This window comes from Aulonocara sp. 'chitande type north' Nkhata Bay, linkage group LG1 (assembly GCF_057382095.1).
Source record: "Aulonocara sp. 'chitande type north' Nkhata Bay isolate Kocher_YH1m ecotype deep benthic linkage group LG1, A_spYH_male_GT1.1, whole genome shotgun sequence".
Taxonomy (NCBI): Eukaryota; Metazoa; Chordata; class Actinopteri; order Cichliformes; family Cichlidae; genus Aulonocara; species Aulonocara sp. 'chitande type north' Nkhata Bay.
The window spans coordinates 1,103,086-1,123,085 of record NC_141344.1 but is presented as its reverse complement, the minus strand read 5'-3'; the positions used below and the strand labels follow the sequence as shown (position 1 = coordinate 1,123,085).

Sequence of the window (20,000 nt, the reverse complement as noted above, 5' to 3'; positions counted from 1 at the left end):
ATTTATGCCGCTTGTATCTGCACCCTCATTCTTTCGGTCAGTACCCAGAGCTGAGGGGGGAGGCGTGGATCGACTGGTAAATCAAAGACTTTGCTTTTTACCCAAAACCTGAAACCAAAAAGGTTCATCGCTGTTCTGGATCAGGTTGTTGATCACAGGCAAAATGACCATTGACTCTCACACGGACCTGCAGAGCGGAGAATAAATCGTACATCCCAGTCCCAACATCCCAACAGCCCAGACATGTTCAACATGAACTGTGCGGAGACAGCCACGAGGCTACACGAGGAAGGAGGTTAAAGTGTCTTAATCACACGTCAGCTTGACAGTAGTGCTTTGAGGCAGACACGACAGGCTCTGTGACGGAGAAGAGAACAGGTTGGATGTTAGCTGTCAGACAGACGCAGCTCAGATCTCTGCTGAAGCGCCTCTGTGAACAGCTCTGTGCACGACTTTACGGTGATTCGTTTAGCGTTTACGAAGAGTCCTGAACTCAGTCGGTTCTTGTTGGGATCGCTGTGTCTTTAAAGTAGAACTTTAGGTTTGATGTTGGTGACAGAACCGGGGTGTTCCAGATGTTCCTCCTGGAGAGGATGCTGAGGTGTTCTCAGAGGAGTTGGAGGATGTCTCCTCCGGGCTGCTCACGCCCTGACCGCTCTCTCCAGCCGTCTGAGCTGGCTCGGAGATATCGCTGCTTCTGTCCACAGTTTAGTTCTTCCAGTCACAGGTGTGACAGGTGAGGGTTCAGGTGATGGAGGCTGACCTGTAAACGCGCAGGTTCGCCTCCATGAGAGACTCAAATAAGAATGTCAAAGAATGATTATTACGATTATTATATCGCGTTACAAGAGGTAAGAGAAACAGAGCCTCAGACTGTAGCCGCCATCAGAGATCAGACGTGTGCTTCACAGGGTTTCACTTTATTTTCTCCTGAATGAATAAAATGATTAAAACAAGTTGTTTTGAATATTAAACTCGGTTTTCCAAGTTTCCAAAGTTCATTTAAAAAGGTTTAATTCCAACGAGCTGCTAAATTTAGTGAGAGCTTTTCTACGGTCAGGTTGGCCCAGTGTACGACTTTTCCCTGTATTCGATGGAGAGATGTAATATTTTCATCATCATTATGAGAGCTTTGCGTGTGTTCGATTGCTGCCGCCGATAAGCTGTCGTTTCAGATCACGTAAACCCTGACTGTAAGCGAACCAGGTCTCGCACACAGAGATAAGTGTAATCTTGTAGAAGACAACAGAAGGAGATAAAAACGATTTAAAGGCGAGGGAAAATGAAAGTAAACAGAGGAACTTTTTTTTGCTTATCTGTCCTTTCAGTTGTGGTTTCCACTTATTTGCTGACTCTATAAACCAGAAGAAGAACGAGTGACCTGCTGTATTTGCACACAGTTTTTTGAAAAGTGCAGCTCACTTTGCTGGAAAACAAGACCTGCAAGATAAAATCATCAGAGACTGTGTGTGGTATGCATGCACGCACGCATTGCTGATGCAATCTTCCACTTTCCTAATAGTCAGAGCCTAAAACAGCATTCGAGTCGCTTCGTACCTGCGGCTCCGGTGGAGTAGAGAACAAGGGCTCGTGTTTTCCTCTGCGTCACGCTCCGGTGCTGCGCCGCCATTTACCGCAAACATCTGGCTCGCAGAGGAAGTTTCCTAATCGCTTCTAAGCTGTTTGTTTAATTTCAGTTGCAAGTCACAGAGTCTCAGAGATGGTACCCGGTTATAAGACACCATTTCCAGGTAATTTGATTGGAACACAGGTGAGACAGAGAGAGCGTGGCGGGGAGGAGGGATGAGCCAATGAGCCAATGGGAGAACAGCTTCCGGCTTCTTTCCTCCAACAAGCAGCTTCTGTTTGGTCGCTCTTACACGTGTCCTGCGTGTTGTCAACATATAGAAAGAAATATCATATCACATATGACCTCTGACCTCTCCTCCAATGTCAGCAGATAAAGATAATGGATTGGATTTATATAGCGCTTTACAATGCCACTATTCATTCACTCTCACATTAAATGTGGGACTCCATCAGCGTTCACGTTTGAAATGTCGGCGTGAGCTTGGCTCAGGTGAAATCCGAGCCCCACCTCCTTTACATCTGGAAAAAGCTCTGGGTGTAAATCCCCCCCCAGCTCTCTGTGAAAAAGTGCGAACTAACAAGCGTTCAGCAGCTTGTAACACGAGGGGACATCGAGCCCCGTCATTGAAGAGAAGCAGTGGAGTCTGGCCAGACACCACTGCTAAACAGAGGAAGTGAGAGGGGGAGTGTGTGAGCGTGCTGTATAGTGAGTTGCCATTTATAATTGGCCTGCAATGGTAGATGGCGGCTGGCAAGGACAGTTTTTTTTTTAAACACAATCTGTGTGTGCTGTCGGGGCGATGCATCGCTAATGACAGAAAGCTCGAGTGGTGTGGAAGCACAACAGTGCCTGGTGGCTACGAGGCCAGCCCTCGCAAATATGCTCAGAGCTCAGATACAGGATGGATGATGTACGAGATCGCACACAATCACTGTGGAGACCGCTCATATCTGAGGGCCTGTTCTTACTCCAGTCGTATGTATCGGACTGATCAGATCTCACCGTCAGTCGTACCGCTTTTCTACTCAAAGGGCTTCGCGCCTCGTTCACACGTTCGCGCTCGATGAACACGTCCAGAGTTCGGTGTCTGGCACGCAGGCTGGAGCAGCCGGGGATCGAAACACCAGGCTTCTGCTTAGCAGCTCTACCTGCTGAGCCCCAGGTGTGTTACCTGTCACCATGGTTCTCAACCATGACTTACCAGGTTTAAGCACTAACGCCTCCTGAAGACGGTAGTTTGGATTAAAAGACAGTAACCCTGACACATGATGACCTCGGCTCGACAGTGCGTTAATCACAGGTGCGTCTGAGACTCTGTCCCTCGAGAGGAGGTCGGTCATCCAGAAAGGCTCGGAGTCGAGGCGCTGCACCTCCTCATCGAAAGGAGGCGGTTTGGGTGGTTTGGGCATCTGACTAGGATGCATGTCCCACTGGGGGGAGACCCCGAGTCAGAACCAGGACACATGAGACATCTCTGGGTGAGCCGGGAAGGTCTCAGGGTTCCCCCGGATGAGCTGGAGGAGGTGGCTTCTCTGCCGCCCTGCATAATGTGGAAGAGCAGCATCTTCTCAGTTTGCTGAAAAATACATAAATACAAAGAGGCAGCAGGAATTTCAGTTGTCGGCTTCATCACCGGAGGTCTGCGCTGCACATTCTTCCTGCTCCAATAATCAGCCACAAAGTCAGGGAAGAGCAGGGCCCCGATAACCGGGCTGTGGATCAGACCCCCCTCCATCCATCCCGCCTCACCCCACATCCACCCTGCCTCCCAAAGCCTCCTCCATAAACAATGAAAAGTTAATGAAGAGGTAACTTAATGATGTAATGAATATGGCGGCGCTCAAGGTCAAAACTGGCTACAGTCTGGGCACAAGACGGGGGCCAGGTGATAACACACGGCTTAATGTCGCACGCACGCACGCACGCACGTACGCACGCACGCACGCACGCACGCACACGCTCAGTGTGCACATTGATTTAATGTTATTTGTCAGCTGGCATTGGGAGAACAGGCTCTGTGTTTGAATTGTCTGCAGAAACCTGCCTACATGCATCTGTCTTTAGAGTGTGTGTGTGTGTGTGTGTGTGTGTGTGTGTGTGTGTGTGTGTGTGTGTGTGTGTGTGTGTGGAGGGATAAGAGTGTTTGAAGTACTGTGGGTGGTAAGAGTGTGGACTTGTGTACCAGCCACTCTGTGTGTGTTAGACAGTGCAGGTTCTGAGCTGGTGATTAAAAATTGAAAGGGTTTGAATGACATGGTGGAGAGTTTGGCGGATCCAGGTAGGATCGATGGAGCTCCGGCGAGCGGCCACCGCCCCGGCTCGAGGGGCTCGAGAGCTCTCGGGAACGTGTTTGTGTGCAAGTTGTGCCTTTAAACAGTCGGTGAAGCAGCGCAACTTTAAAAAACAGATCATTTTTCTGCAGCGCAGCAATTTTCCTTCTGTGCTGTTTGTTTTAGAGCGCAGCGGTAGAAAATCTGGATTTATGTGAGCTTTTGTGGTTGTTTTTATCCACACGCAGCCAGACGAGTGCTTGATTTGGTCAAAAAAGGTGCGCGTTTGAAATGAAACAGAGACGATGAGTGTAAGTGAACAGGAGAAGGAAAGGTGGTAAGGAAAAGGAGGCAGAGGACAGCAGCCAGGTGCTCGCCGCCTTCGATCTGTTTGGCCTCCGCTGGGCTAAAGAAGTGTCTACATCTCACTTTATCCCCTTATAGGCTCTCCTCTCTGTGTGGGGGAGGGGAGGAGGAGGTGGGGGAGGAAGATCATGAAACAGAAGCACTTTAGCTGCACATGTTTTCCACGTGACAGCAGGATACAGGTTCTCAGATCATTCTTCATCTCCATCTTTCTTCTTGTTTATGCAAATAAAGTCAAAGTCATGACACAGTCATGAGTAACCTCTGCAGTCTGTGAGCGAGCAACCACCGCTCCGAGCCCGAAGCCGGACACGTTGGCCTGATGAAATAAGGTTAAGGTGTGACGAGTGAAGTGGGTCTCTCAGCCTTCAGTCCTCGAGTGTGTGCGTGGAGCCGGCCGCGGTGCAGTCTTCGCACGCAGCGGTGCCCACAGCATCAGTTGCTCCGACTCTCTCTTGAAATCCACTTGCCCGAGTGTTCGGCGGCGGCTCAGCAGGCAGCAGCCGAGCAGCTTTCCTCGCTCGCCACCTTTGTCGTGAATCGTTCTCTCTCGCAGGTTTTTCCTGTCAATCTCCTCGCCGTGCTAAAAGCAGAAGACACTAAACTTAGCATCCCCAAGGCAATCTGTGATCCATCTGATCTGCTGGCCAGCAGGCATGCTAATGCACTGGCACTGCAAGGCCTGCACGATATTGTATTATAGGCATGGATGCTCTATTATTAGATGATATGAATAGAATATCTGCTGTGAGTGTTTTATGAAGGTCAAAGAATTGAATCAGAAATATTTTAACGCTCAGCCAGACTGTTGTGTGTTTAATGTATGTTATCACATGGGTTTCATTCTCACTTTAAAACCCATTATGGAACCTGAACGGGCCTTAATGCACTTTTAAGGTTTGTTTTTTTAAGAGCAACACTTTAAATAAAACGTGCACGAGAAGGTAAGCACGGACTCGAGCCGCACGGCCAAAACCCACGTTTCCAAAGAGCGGAGGGCTGAATTTAGACGTAAGAGGCGTGTTTTGAAAGCTGTGGAGGAGCGAACGGCTCCACCCTGGGCGTCTGGAGGGGAACGAAGGCGTTCGGGCTACTCGTTCCTGCAGGCCTCCCTGGGACAAAAGACGCCCTGTGGAAGAGAGCCACCAGTTAACCGATGCGGTGACGTCACGGTGACGACGGCCATTTTTTCTGTACGGCCTACAATACTGACGCACGCGGGTCTCGGCATCTCCCGGTCTGATCTGTAAGAAATGTGTAGATGTGCTAACTCTGGGTCATTTTGGCCAAACGTAAACACTCGATCTCCCCATCAGATTCCATTAAACCCCACAAGAACACAAACAGGCTCTCCAGGAAGAAGCCCCCGAGCAGTGGCATTAAACAAGTGCTCTCGTCGGGACATAAATACTCTGATCTTACTCCCATAAATCATGCTGAGATTGTACATTTGGCCCGAGCACAGCTTCAGGTTCGCACACTCCTTCTGTAAACAGGTTCTCCCTCAGCTTCTCACATCTTCGGTCCCTGGGCCCGATCCTTTTTAAAAAGAGTCTCGCTGTAATCAAAAACAATAACTGCTCAGAGCGTAAACTCTTCCAAGCCCCCCTCCGCCAGCCCCTACCCTCTCCTTGAAGTATGAAATAATATTCTGTGTGTGGGCCCCGGCCGAACGCTGAGAACGCAAACATTTCACAATAAAGTTGTTTAAATAAAGGCCTTGGCATAGATGACTGGGAGATAGAGGACATGCTGCGTTAATTACAAGCCCCCGTTAAAATAAACCGCCAGTATAAAATATGAGCACCCCCCTCCCATTCCCGGGGATTTGAACCTATAAAATATCAGCGAGGTGTGCACCTCACATGTGCTGTTTGGAGACCAAACACGACGGCGGCTCGAGGAGGGAGCGAGCTCGTCAGACAAAGACGAGAAAGAAAAAGCACAACGCAGCTCCACGATCAACAAAGAGAGCGTGTTTATTCTGCATTTACAGACTTACGAACCCCCCCAGCTCGCTCCCCGCCGCCGCCGCCTGGCATTAACCGAGAGGCAAAACAGCCGAGTTAAGCAGCGCGTTTATTATTCTTCCAGGCCTGGAAAGCAATACGCTCTCAATGCACGGGCGTGCTCGGCCTTCCCGTCCGGAGCGCCGCGGCTCCGTGTGGAAGTTTCAGTGCTCGCAGAGAGCCAGCGAGATTATTTTTCCTCAAGTGTGGACTTAAGTTTCTGCTCCGTGCTGCTGGGTGGCCCACTCCGCTTTAGCCGTGTTAACATAAGAATAGAGCGGTGGCCAGGAGAGGAGGGGGGGCGGCCGGGGAGCTGGTTTAAATTATTCTGCGCCTCCGCCGCTGCATAGCAGGAGCTGTTGTTATCCACTTAGAACATCAGACGATTTGTTCCTTCTCCCTCTCCCCTCGCTCCCTCTCTCAGCCCTGTGGGCGTCTTTATTCGGGCCCTTTGTAGCGCCGTCGTGTTATAAGGCCCGACCCGGCCGGGGCGCACCCCGCTCCCCTCTGTCGCTGGCCTGAGTGAAGACGGCCTTAAAAACCAGAAATATGAAATGCTAGCTGCGCCCGGTGACGAGGCCGTGACGCTCGCAGGCCCAGATGAGGAATGCAGTTATGAGGAGATGTTTGTATACATCCAGCCTGCGCCTCGCGGAGCAGCGATGGCGGTTGAGCACAGCTTAAAGACATCTGGATGCGATGAAATGCCATTTGTCTAAACAATCAAGAGTCTTTGCAAAGCCACCCAATGTGCGCGCTGCTTTTAGTGCATACTTGTGCAATGTGCTTCAACAGAAAGGGATATTGACAAATATTTCATTGCGACAGCTTCATGAGATGAGAATTTTTTTAAAAAAAATTTTCCTCCGCTGCTGTAAACATTAAAAAAATGTGAAGTTCATTTGGAGTGGAGTCGGGGGGTGTGGGGGGGTGGAAATGATGAGAAAACCACAGTGGCATTTATAAATAAGGCAAATCAGCGAGATTGTAATGTAAATACGTCCATTCTGAGCTCATTCTTCTTTAGAAAGGGAGGGAAACTGTGAACAATAACCGCTCGCACTTCCTGTTTGACCATCCGCCGTGGCGAGGAACTGGAGGAGTTTGGGCGGACCGACCGAAGACGTGAAACGGGCGAGCAGACAGAGAATGAAGCATCGCGTGTCAAAGAAATGCCACACCTTTAGATTTATTCTCTAATTAACTCCATTTAAACAAATGGTGCGGGCACCGGTGGCAGCCGTGCTCTGCTATGCCAGCGGTGTAGTAAGTGGGGCATGCAGACATGACTGGGATAATAAGCGTCATGGAATCTAATCAGATTTCTAAGAGGAATTGATTGTTGTGAGGCAGCCGGTGCAGGAGTCGGCTTGACAATAAGCTGAAATTTAAGTGTTAATTTTTATGCTAATCCTCTGGCATCTCTGTGTGATGCAATTTGGTCCAGCGGGCTCTCGACTTTGCGCCGCAGATATGAAATTGTCCCGCGCACAGAGAAAATGTCAGCTTGCCAGCCTCTGAAAGCTTGTAATTTATTAGGTATGTTTCTATTAGTATGTGTCACAGTTGTTAGAGAGCCACATGCGCAGCCAGCCACCTCCTCTCCCTCCATCCTCCCTGCTCCACCTTTTTTCTCCTCCACACGCTGCCGTCCGCTCTTTAGCATGGCACGCACACACACACGCACACACGCACACACACACACACACACACACAACGTGCATGTTCTTAAGATGGTCTCGGCTCAGTGGCTGCTGCACTGGGGCCTTAATGTATTATCATATATCGGGTGGTCCTTGCCCCTGGACAAAAGGCTATTTAATGCAATTTAATGACATTCCAAAGAATTTGTGTGTGTGTGCTTGGAGAGTGGGAGGGGCTGCTGGTGCAAGAGGGGAAGAAAGGGAGGCAGGAGCAGGGAAATAGAAAAATAAAAGAAAGGTGGAGGCCGCAGATGAAAATAGCATGTGTGTTTTTCATGGCTCGCCCAGGCAGACGTCTCCGTGTGGAAGGCGTGACTCTCCCTCACCTCCTCGCTCTGCTCGAGTTTCCACCTGCAGCAGGAAATCAAGTTTGAGCAGCTCCGAGAGGCTGAACATGTGTCGGCTTTCTCCGCGGGCCTTGGCAGGTTACACGCCGGCTCGTCACTGGATACCGCTGAGCCTCTGCCGGTAATTCATGCAGGCAGAGGCCTCGGTGGTCTGAGCCCCGTCACAGGGCAGAACGGGCTCCTTGGTCATTTCTTTCACTCAGCTCCCATCTACAGCCAGCGCAGCCAAACGTGCTAGTAACCAGTGAAACTTCTCGCCACGAATAGAAGCGTGGCCGACCTGTTTGATGGCGTTCATTGCTGCAGACAGGAAGCCAGCGTGAGCGTCCTGCGAGGACAGGATTGATCTGAGACATCGTGGGCCACATATGGCCCACTTTGGTTTTAGGTGGGCCGGACCGGTGAAAGCCCCTCCTGCCAGTGTAACGAGGTTTAAAGTAAAGTAAGGAAACCATCTTTGATTTAAACTGTAAGAAATAAAAGTGCAAAATTACAGAAAACATTGTGCCGGCTCAGACTGCGCTGCAATTATAAAACACAAAGTTTCCCTCAATTCATGGAAAATGTCTCTTTTCTGTGGGAATGTTGTAAAAAAGAAAAAAAGATCTCTTATTTAATTGTTTATCTAAATAACTGAATCCACCGTGAACCGATGCCCTCTGTCACGTCTCCCAAAGCCATCCAGCCTTTAGAGGTTTGGGTTTAGAAGCTGGTGGGTATTAAATGTGACACCAGCGCAGTGGGAGGGAAGTATCACTGCGTATAATATCATCATATATATATTCTATCATGTAGCTGCTCCGAGGCAGAGTTTAGAAAGACGAGCCTCGCAGTGGTGTGTTCGGCAGCAGCCATACTGGGTATTTACACTGTGTGTAATTCTGCGTACAGCATCTGTAATATTACAGTAACGAAGCTGTGCATGATGCAGCAAACCCAAACAGCAGGTCTTACCCGGGAACATCTCCTCACAGTACGAAGCATAAAAACGCAGCTTTCAGTAAACGTGTGTGCACATATCTGTAAGTCCACTCCTGGAAAATATGATTAATGTTTTTATGGCTCTCAGTGGAGGAAAGTCAATAGAGGGTCTGCTTCCCACAGCCATAAAGCTCCAGTGTCAGATTTACACTGTTTTATCTACTGTTGCCTGCTTTAGTCTATTTAGTCTATAACCGTGTGTGTGTTGGGGGGGAGTGGTCAGATTGATGTTTGCAGCTGCAAATGCACAAAGTGAGTGATGAAGACGATGGCGATGAAGAACGGTGTGCTTGTTGATGAACAGAAACATTTTCCTGTGAACAGCTTTAAGAATAAACGATAAATAAACGAGACTCTGTGGCTGAAACGTTCGGTTTCTTTAATTTTACCTCCCGATCAAAAACACATTTGTAGATTTGACCTCTCAGGTCTGAGCTCTGTGATGTCATCATGATATGATTTTTGAATCACATCAATAGTTTTTGTTGTGTGTCGGTCAGACTCTTATTGAGCTGAGGCTACTCGGTAGTCTGGAAGGAATCCCTGATATCTGCAGAGCCTCTTCAAACAGAGTCGGTCTCTGCCCTCACCCACCTGTTAGGGACACAAAACACACAGCAGAAGAAGTTGTTTTCCTTGGTTTCTGTTCAGTCGTCTTCCTCTTGATGTTTAAACGCTGATAAAATCGCAGCTCGTCTGCAGAGTGCTCGAAAGCCAGTAAAACTGTACTCGGCGGGCCCAGAAACACACTGAAAGGTTTGGATACAATTCACATATAGGTCAATTAAATGCAACAACATCTGCTCTCTCCCTACCATTTGCATATAGCATTCATATGTTAATGATGTCCCTTGTTTTTTTTTCTTTCTGTGTGTGTGTGTGTTTGTTTCTCTCTCCTTTCCCCCTCTACTTCCTCCCCTCCTCCCGTCTCTTTGTATCGCCAAACAAAAAGAGATGCTGAAAATTTGGATTCATACTTCCCTTTTTGGAGAAAAAAGAAAAAACACAGATACGCCCGTCCTATTTTCACTTCCTCTCGCCTCGCGATTAAAGGGGAGGTTAGACGGGTGCCACGGTTGTTCCGTTGCCATGCCCCTGATTTTGACAAGAAGCGCCTTTAACAGCAGAGAAGGCGAGGCCCTATCTCTTCCCCGAGCAGCTTAATGCCTTATAAATCAATGATGACACAGATGGACTAGCGATAATCTATTTAGAATGCCTCACAGCAAATATTGTTGTGCAGATGATTAGACAGCCAGTTATTTTAACTCAGACCCCTAAACCCCGTCTTCGTAACGCTCCTCGGATTTATAGGAGGCGTTCCAGAGCCGGCGTTTGCTCTTATTTGAAGTAAATTTGAGGGAAAAACAGATGTAGAGAAATGAAAAGTGAGAGGGGTGTGTGTGTGTGTGTGTGTGTGTGTGTGTGTGTGTTTGGGTGGCATGGGCAGCTTGAGAAACAAAAGACACTGGTGCTGGTGTCTCTGCCAAGGCCATAATGATAAGGCATGTTTCTTCAAAGATGGGGGAGGCAGAGCACGATTGTATCTCCAGGGCGTGTGTGTGTGTGTGTGTGTGTGTGTGTGTGTGTGTGTGTGTGTGTGTGTGTGTTAGGCAGCCTAGTGACACAAGGGGGGTTAATGGCAATCCAGGGTCTCTGCCCCTTTTCATGGTCGATGGGTCTCAATTTAGCGTGTGAGGGTGAGGAGGAGGAGGAGGAGGAGAAGAGGAGGAGTTGCAGGAAAAAAGGAGTGCAGAAATGAAGTGGAGGTTGTCAGACGTGGCAGCTGCTCCGAGGCCCTGATAAATATAAGCCCTTATTGATCGGTTGAAAATGAAAGATCCCCGAGTGGCGTGCAGTATTTAGCTTCTTGTCTGCCTCGCGTCAGCGGTGGCCTTGCCTTGGAGGGATAGATTTTCAGCTGCGCCTCCGGGCACCGCAGCGCCCCAGCTTTGATTTCATCTTTAACCTTTTTCTGCTGCGTTCCCTTGACCTCTGAAGCAGCGCTTACTGAATTTGTTAGATTTCCATCTTGACATCGACCCCTCCTCCACATCGCTGTCAGCGCTCCTTCTCATCCCTCAGGTCTATATTTCATTATCACCTCCTCTGTTTCTCCCTGCAGGTGGCCATCGCAGTGAGCAGTAGTCAGTGAGGAGTGGCAGCCAGAGGCCTCTTCATCCTAACAGACAGATTGCACACCAGTATGCAGGTGGTGTATTAAGGTGAGTTCACACACAGTCACGCTCTGCCGTCACGGAAGTACGCGCGCATGGTTCAATAACACGACTGCTGCACGAGTGAATCCCTCCACCTGCACATCCAGAGTCTACCTGCTGGAGTCAGGGTCAGCAGCAAGACAGACAGACAACAGACAGACAACAGACAGACAGACAACAGACACACAGACAACAGACAGACAGACAACAGACACACAGACAACAGACACACAGACAACAGACAGACGACAGACACACAACAGACAACAGACAGACACACAGACAACAGACAGACAACAGACACACAGACAACAGACAGACAGACAACAGACAGACAGACAACAGACAGACGACAGACACACAACAGACAACAGACAGACACACAGACAACAGACAGACAACAGACACACAGACAACAGACAGACAGACAACAGACAGACAACAGAGACAGACAGACAACAGAGACAGACAACAGACAGACAGACAACAGACAGAAAGACAGACAACAGACAGAAAGACAGACAACAGACAGACAACAGACAGACAGACAGAGAGACAACAGACAGACAGACAACAGACGGACAGACAACAGACAGACGACAGACAGACAACAGACAGACAGACAACAGACAGAAAGACAACAGAGACAGACCACAGACAGACACAGACAGACAACAGACAGACAGACCACAGACAGACCACAGACAGACAACAAAGACAGACAAGAGACAGACAGACAGACAGACAACAGAGACAGACAGACAACAGACAGACAACAAAGACAGACAAGAGACAGACAGACAGACAACAGAGACAGCCAGACAACAGACAGACAACAGACAGACAGAGAGAGAGACAACATAGACAGCCAGACAACAGACAGACAACAGAGACAGACAGACAACAGACAGACAACAGAGACAGACAGACAGACAACAGACAGATAGACAACAGACAGACAACAAAGACAGACAAGAGACAGACAGACAGACAACAGAGACAGACAGACAACAGACAGACAACAGACAGACAACAGACAGACAGACAACAGAGACAGACAACAGACAGACACAGACAGACAGACAACAGACAGACAGACAAGAGACAGAAAGACAGACAACAGACAGAAAGACAGACAACAGACAGACAGACAAGAGAGACAGACAACAGACAGACAGACGACAGACAGACAGACTACAGACAACAGACAGACAGACAGACAGACTACAGACAACAGACAGACAGACAACAGACAGACAGACAACAGACAGACTACAGACAACAGATAGACAGACAGACGACAGACAGACAGACAGAGAGACAACAGACAGACAACAGAGACAGACAACAGACAGACAACTGACAGACAGACCACAGACAGACAACAGAGACAGACAACAAAGACAGACAAGAGACAGACAGACAGACAACAGACAGACAACAGACAGAAAGACAGACAACAGACAGACAGACAGACAAGAGAGACAGACAACAGACAGACAGACAACAGACAGACAGACAGACAGACAGACTACAGACAACAGACAACAGACAGACAGACAACAGACAGACAGACAACAGACAGACTACAGACAACAGATAGACAGACAGACAACAGAGACAATAGACAGACAATAGACAGACAGACAACAGAGACAATAGACAGACAATAGACAGATAGACAACAGAGACAATAGACAGACAACAGAGACAATAGACAGACAACAGACAGACAACAGACAGACAGACAACAGAGACAGACAGACAACAGACAGACAGACAGACAGAGAGACAACAGACAGACAACAGAGACAGACAACAGACAGACAACAGACAGACAACTGACAGACAGACCACAGACAGACCACAGACAGACAACAGAGACAGACAGACCACAGACAGACACAGACAGACAGACAGACAAGAGACAGACAAGAGACAGAAAGACAGACAACAGACAGACAGCACTGTAGTCTGAGACAGTAGAAGCCAACACCCAACAGGGTTTTTAACAATAATTTTTCTAATCACGTTTGATAAGAATGATAATTAATAATGCAGGGAAACCTTTAAAAAGTCTAAAATCTTTACTTTTGACACACGTCAGTAGATATGACCCGTGCTGCTGTATCAGCGAGCGCTTGTATGCAATTATGAAAATAAAAGTGAATTCTTAAAGACGAGCGAGAGGCTCCCAGGAGAGGCAGCTGACTAACATGACGACCACCTCGCTCGCTGGTTAGCTTCCAAAGTAAAGATGAAGAAAAAGCTCAAACACCTGATATACCTGTGCAGACACCTGAGCTGCTCTGCCAAGTGTAGCATGTGTGTGCCAGCAGCAAAATGTCCTGAGCGTGGAGCTTTTCCACTTCCTGTACGGTATTTACTTCTCCCACTGTCAGGATAAAAGAACAAGACACACACACACATTCCAACTGTTCGTCATTCACTCACCATAGCCTTATCCCCAAAGGCCCCGAGTCTTAAACCAAAACACACACACACACACACACACACACACACACAGTCACACAGCTACAGTACACTGCTGCTATGTGCGCAGACAGAACTTGTAACAATCTGGATTGTGATAATCTATGATAATCATCCACCACATGCCACCTAAAAACGCACATGGGTGGCATTCAACACCCACACTGGCACATTGCTTCAGTGCATCTCGTCTCCCTCTGCCGCTCTCCCCAATGTCACTACCTCCAGCGTCAATGTCACCACTCGGCTCCTTATTTCTCACACGGCAAAGGCGGAAAAGCAGCGAATCTCCAACAATTTATGTTTGGCATTAGTGTAATTGAATCCCACTCGTATATCAGAGGAAGAAAGTTGTGAGGTGCGGGTGATATAAATGCAGGTAGGGATCCATGAAAACACAGAGCTGTCCCTCCCCCCTCCCCTCGCCTCCCGAACAATGTCTCCCATCTCTTTTTTTATTCTCTCCCTCTGTCCCCTCCTTTAGCTAGATGGATGATAAATTCCCAGCTACAGAGCCAGCAACAGCTGTTGGCAGACAGGCCTGATATGAGAATAGCAGCATAGGATGAGCAGGCATTAAAAATTAATATGCTATTTAGCCTAGGTGTATTTTAGGTATTTGACATTTTCATGTCCGGGACAGAGTAAATTTATTCATAGTACAGAATAAAAAAATAAAAAAAATTAAAGAAAAAGAGGAATGGGTGCAGGCAGCGGGCTGAGGGAGGAGGTGCAGGAACACTAAGTGAAGGCCATTTTGGTTTTATGGTCACCCTGTTTCACTTTGCCTCCCAACACGGTGATCTGTGTGTGTGAGATGAGGCTACACACACACTCACACACACATGGAAACAAGAGCAAAACCACTTTTATCTGCTCAGACAGGCTGAGACTGACCCTGCACCCTCCTCTCACAGCCACACTCACAGTTTCTGAAGAATAGTTTGGTATTTTTACTTTTAGTCATGTGCTTATTATTTATTGGTTTTAGTCCTGCACAAATGTCATGGACAGCATGAACCCAGCATGTGTTCTGATCAGCCCAGAGCACCTGGAGAAAAACACCCATTTCAGAAAGATAATAGCATTAGCTAGAATTTTACATTAGCTAATGATAGCTTTTTTTTGTGACGTGAATAGTTGCTGAAGTTCATAAAGATGGTGACTACAAATCAGCTGCAGGGAAACACCCCGCTAAAAGAGCAAAAGAGAAATAGTGGTTACCAGATGTACCTCCGTACTGAGGTGTTGATGATATCCTGAACTTTACTGTCCGTAAGAACTGCTGTTAACCCCCATTAGCTACTGATGGCCTCTGTTAGCTACTGTTGGCCTCTATTAGGGGCTGTTAGCATCTGTTGGCTACTGTTAGCCTCTGTTAGCTATGGTTAGCCTCTGTTAGGTGCTGTTAGCCTCTGTTAGGGGCTGTTAGCCTCTGTTAGGGGCTGTTAGCCTCTGTTATGTACTGTTAGCTACTGTTAGCTACTGTTAGCCTCTGTTATGTGCTGTTAGCCTCTGTTAGGTGCTGTTAGCCTCTGTTAGGTGCTGTTAGCCTCTGTTAGGGGCTGTTAGCCTCTGTTATGTACTGTTAGCTACTGTTAGCTACGGTTAGCCTCTGTTATGTGCTGTTAGCCTCTGTTATGTGCTGTTAGCTACGGTTAGCCTCTGTTATGTGCTGTTAGCCTCTGTTATGTGCTGTTAGCTACGGTTAGCCTCTGTTATGTGCTGTTAGCCTCTGTTATGTGCTGTTAGCTACTGTTAGCCTTTGTTAGGTGCTGTTAGTTACTGTTATCTACTGTTAGCCTCTGTTAGGTGCTGTTAGCTGGCATAAGTGAAACTGTCTTTGAAGTGGTGGACTCTTAGTGAATAAGTTTTGATATGATCTGAGAAGGTAATCAAACAGTTTTTCAGCTGGAAAGTTTGGACTCCTGAGCCTAACATTAGCTGACATAACGTTAGGCTCTGTTGTTTAGCCAGCTCGTTGTCAGCTGTCCGGAGGCTTGGATGTCTGATTTGCTGACAATAATTAATTGCAACAATATCAGTGATATTGGTGTGCTAGAGCCCTGACTTCAGCTAAGGAGATGAGGCTTGAGGTGAGAACACAAGGATGAAGCTTTGTCATCTGTTTTGTAGTTTGTATTGTTGATTTTGATTATTCCAAACAGGTGATCTGTGAAGGCCTTCATGTTTTACTTCTTTCCGTCTGGGACCCATGTAAGCCACAGATACTGAAACCAGATTTGAAACTACAGGTAAAAGATGAGATGTGCAGAACAAAGAAGCAGAGTGAACCAAAATGAACACTGTAGAAGAAGCAGAGGGGTAGCATTACGCAGTATTAGGAAGTTAAACGCCAGCTGTCAGAAATGTAAACTCTGCGCTCTGCTCCATCATAAATATCAGAAACGATTTTGACGATGAGCTGGTACGGAGCACATGTTCTGTGTGTGCCGAGTGTCGACAGGTGGACGGACCCCTGGAGGACCACACGGCCCCAGGCCGGGTCATGCTAGGACAGTGTTTAAGGCTCCCTCTCTCCCTGCCGCTCCACCTTTGGTGATTAATGGCTAATGCTGCTCTGGTACATCTCTATATCCCTGCTCATCCTTCCCTGCTAATCGTTGTGAAATCTTAGACATGGCCTGGATTTGGGTTCCTACAGAAACATGGGATTGGATTCATGTGAATTTGGTGCTTCTTTATTCCACCGTTTTCATTTTTAAACCTTTGCTCTGATCAGAAGGCAGATGAGCACGTCTGTCTCAGCTCAGTGTGCTTATTTTAACCCCACACTCGGTTGTTTTCTACTGCTGACTGTGTGAATGAGAAAAGGTCCAAACAGGGACAAAGCTCGCTCTCATCCCTCCGACCTCCTAACACAGACTGTCAGCAGCCAGTGTTTCAGAGGCGATGTGAAAGATACTCAGCCAACCCATCATCCGCTTAATAATAATAATGGATACTTTATTGATCCCCATGGGGAAATTACTTGTTTTTCTCTGCATTTGACCCATTCACTCAGTGAAGCAGTGGGCAGCCCACTAAGCAGGCGCCCGGGGAGCAGTGTGTAGGGACGGTACCTTGCTCAGGGGTACCTCAGGGTAGCCGTTAAGTGGATTCGAACCGCCGACCTTCCGATCATGGGGCGACCACTTTACCTACTGAGCTATCCCTGCCCAGCTCAGAGACCCAATAGTCACCAACAAGATCGATTAGTCGAATCATTTCAGCGACCTGATGAATCTGAAGCCCCGCGCCCGACATTTACTACACAACACACCGTCCATTACACTCCAGCAGGCGTGTACCGTCAGCTGCCTGCTCAGATTTGAGTTTGTGCTTCTTTTATTTCTCATATGTCTTCATATAGCTGCTTTCTCTCTGAGACAGGGCTGTTAATTAGTTTGGTGGATGATCTTAATTGAAAGGAAACCTACTTAAAGAGGTTGTTCCACATTATTAAGCAAGTCACATTTCTCATGGAGGGTGAGGAAGAGGAGGAAGGAAGAGTGGAATAATGTAACGTTTTGCAGAAACTACTTGGAGAAATCTGAAGATAAATAATCTCATTATCATCGTCATCCTCCTCTGGATGCTCGCAGAGGCACGTTTCAGCCACGCTTCTCTAAAGCCCACAAAAGGACGCCGAATCGTTTTCAGCACGCTTTATGGTTTTATGGTGATTGTTAGATGGAATCTGAGGAGGTCAAAATGCTGTAACTCCACCCTATAGACAGACCTGCCGGGACGACGCAGTTAGCATCTCTGTGCTTCCCTCACAGGAGCCGACAGGATCTCCAAAGGTTTCTGAATCAGTGCAGAAAATCATCTTTGTACAGAAGTAAAGTTTACGATAATTACAAGCTGTGCTCAGTGGAATCATGCTAATGCAGCTTTTATGATTTTTGAAGCGTAAATGCAATCCCAAGAAATAAAAGGCTAGCATCCAGATAAAAACAATCTACACTGTGGTCACATGACGAACAGGAGAGGTCATGTATAAAATGTTGAACAGTCCTGCCCTACAGCCATCGGCTCTGAATCCATTTTCATCTCCTGGCTCTCCGGTCAGAGGGATGATCATGGAGCATGAGCTGGAGGAGGTGACATAAGGCAGGTGTGGGTGCGTGCTCTGCCCGTACAGATCCACGTTAACGCTGTTCCCGAGCCAGATCGACCTCCCCGATCTTCCTCCGGCGTTACAAACGCTCTGACAGCTGACAGAGACTCACAGGTGTGTTTTAAAAATATGAATCGCAGGTATAATTAAACAGACGACGCGACTAAAAGCTGCTTTGAACCCGTCACTTCTTCCCTCTCTGCGTTTCCACAGTTGGCACAAAGTTCCCGCTGCTGTAGAGCGAGCACGGCGCCGTACATACACCGACTGTTATTACCTTGGGGAACGTTTAGCAGCTCCATGTTTAACACCATAACCTCCGCTACATCAGCAGTGGCAGCAGAGTAGAAAAACCCGGGAGGTGGAAACCAGAGACGGCTCGTGTTAGGCGAGCGTTCGACTGATCACCGCAATAAAGACGACAGGAGGGGGAGAGAGGGAGCGTGTAACAAGTCTGCTTTATTTCCACCTACTGGATGATCAGGGACTCTTAAGGGGAGGGATAATTTCTTGCGATATCCCGAGTACAAAGTAAACAGAAATCAAAGCCCTTCACGCTCCCAGACAGAAGCACTATATGAAAGAAGCCGTCTTAACAGCCTCCTTCATTTCCTCCTGTACTTCCCATTGATTTCACCTAACTAGTGTTAAGTGAAACTATCGGAGACACAATGGATCCACTTGACTTTGAGTCTCCGAGCCGCTCGCGCCCATGATTGGGCCCCCGCTGTGCACTGTAAAAATTTCCACTGTAAATTTACAAAGGACTGCTTTGTTTTTACTGTATTACTGTAAATACATCTGCACCTTATTACTGTGATCTGGAACATTTTAAAGAAAGTATAAATATAATAATGTATAAAACTCCACAGCTCGTAAATCAAACCTAAAAATGTCCTAAAATAATCTACAAAATAATATTACGGATACAGAACGGCACGTTTTAAAAGATCCTCAGCACGCCAGGAGGGCGATTCTACTGAGGTGGGGGGACGCTGCCCCTCCCACTGACCTCACGGCGTGTCTAAAACTGGAAGAAATCAAACACTCACTCACATGTCAAAGCACGTGGCATCCTTTCCTTCATGCATTTCAGAATCTATAAGAATTTTTCAGGTGCATTCACTTTTGTCAGGTGTGGAAATACAGTGTACAGGTCTAGGGCAGTGACCTGGGTGGGAATGAGTGGGATTATTTTGCAGGGACTGTGTTATCTGGGGAAATATTTTAATTATCATTATATATTTTTTAAGTGTACAACCAAAATCTCCGAGAAGTACAGATCACCTGTAATCTTCTGTTTTTGTTTATGTGTATAAAGGAAAAACTCTTATTAAAAAGACATTGTTTATAAACACCATCCGTGGCACACAGCTGTGGCTTCCAGCTGTTTGAAGGCCGATCGTCGACAGGTCACTCTGAAACTGGCACAGGTAGTTTCCCTGCTGGAAGGTGGAGGCTGATGTTTTGTGTTTAAACGCGTTCGCAGCAGCCTGCACGGTCGTCACGCCCGGCGAGGAGCTGAAGCAGCGCGTCCATAAAACAGAGACTGAATCAAAGACAACAAGTAGTGATGTTTGTGAACTGTCCCTGAGTAAGAGCGGCTTATCGAACGTATTGGAAACCTGTAGAGTTTTACTTTATTCAGCTGGTAAAACGCGGCGTGGCGGCCCGTCACAGCGGCCATTGTGCTTCTTGCTCGCTCACTGTCACTCAAACCCCCCCACCCGAGCGTGCAGCCCCCACCTCCTCCTGTCTGTCACAGAGCAGTTTGAGGGCAGCGGCCTGACGGGGAACTCGCTTTCACCTGCGGGTCTCCTCGTCTCTGCGGGCCGCCCGGCTTCTTCCCCGTGCGCAGACGGAGGGAAACGGCCCCCCTCCAAATTTCCACAAAAGCC

General features: G+C 47.8%; 1 protein-coding gene across 9 annotated transcripts in view; it reads left to right on the top strand.

The window, feature by feature from the left end:
- znf536 (zinc finger protein 536) overlaps nucleotides 1-20,000 on the top strand; it is a 216,622-nt gene that overhangs the window by 70,566 nt on the left and 126,056 nt on the right. For all 9 annotated transcript variants that reach the window (XM_086278038.1, XM_086274845.1, XM_086277255.1 and 6 more), the window contains one exon: nucleotides 11,393-11,492. The gene's annotated coding sequence lies outside the window, so the exon portion shown is untranslated. The remainder of the gene's footprint in view (nucleotides 1-11,392; nucleotides 11,493-20,000) is intronic.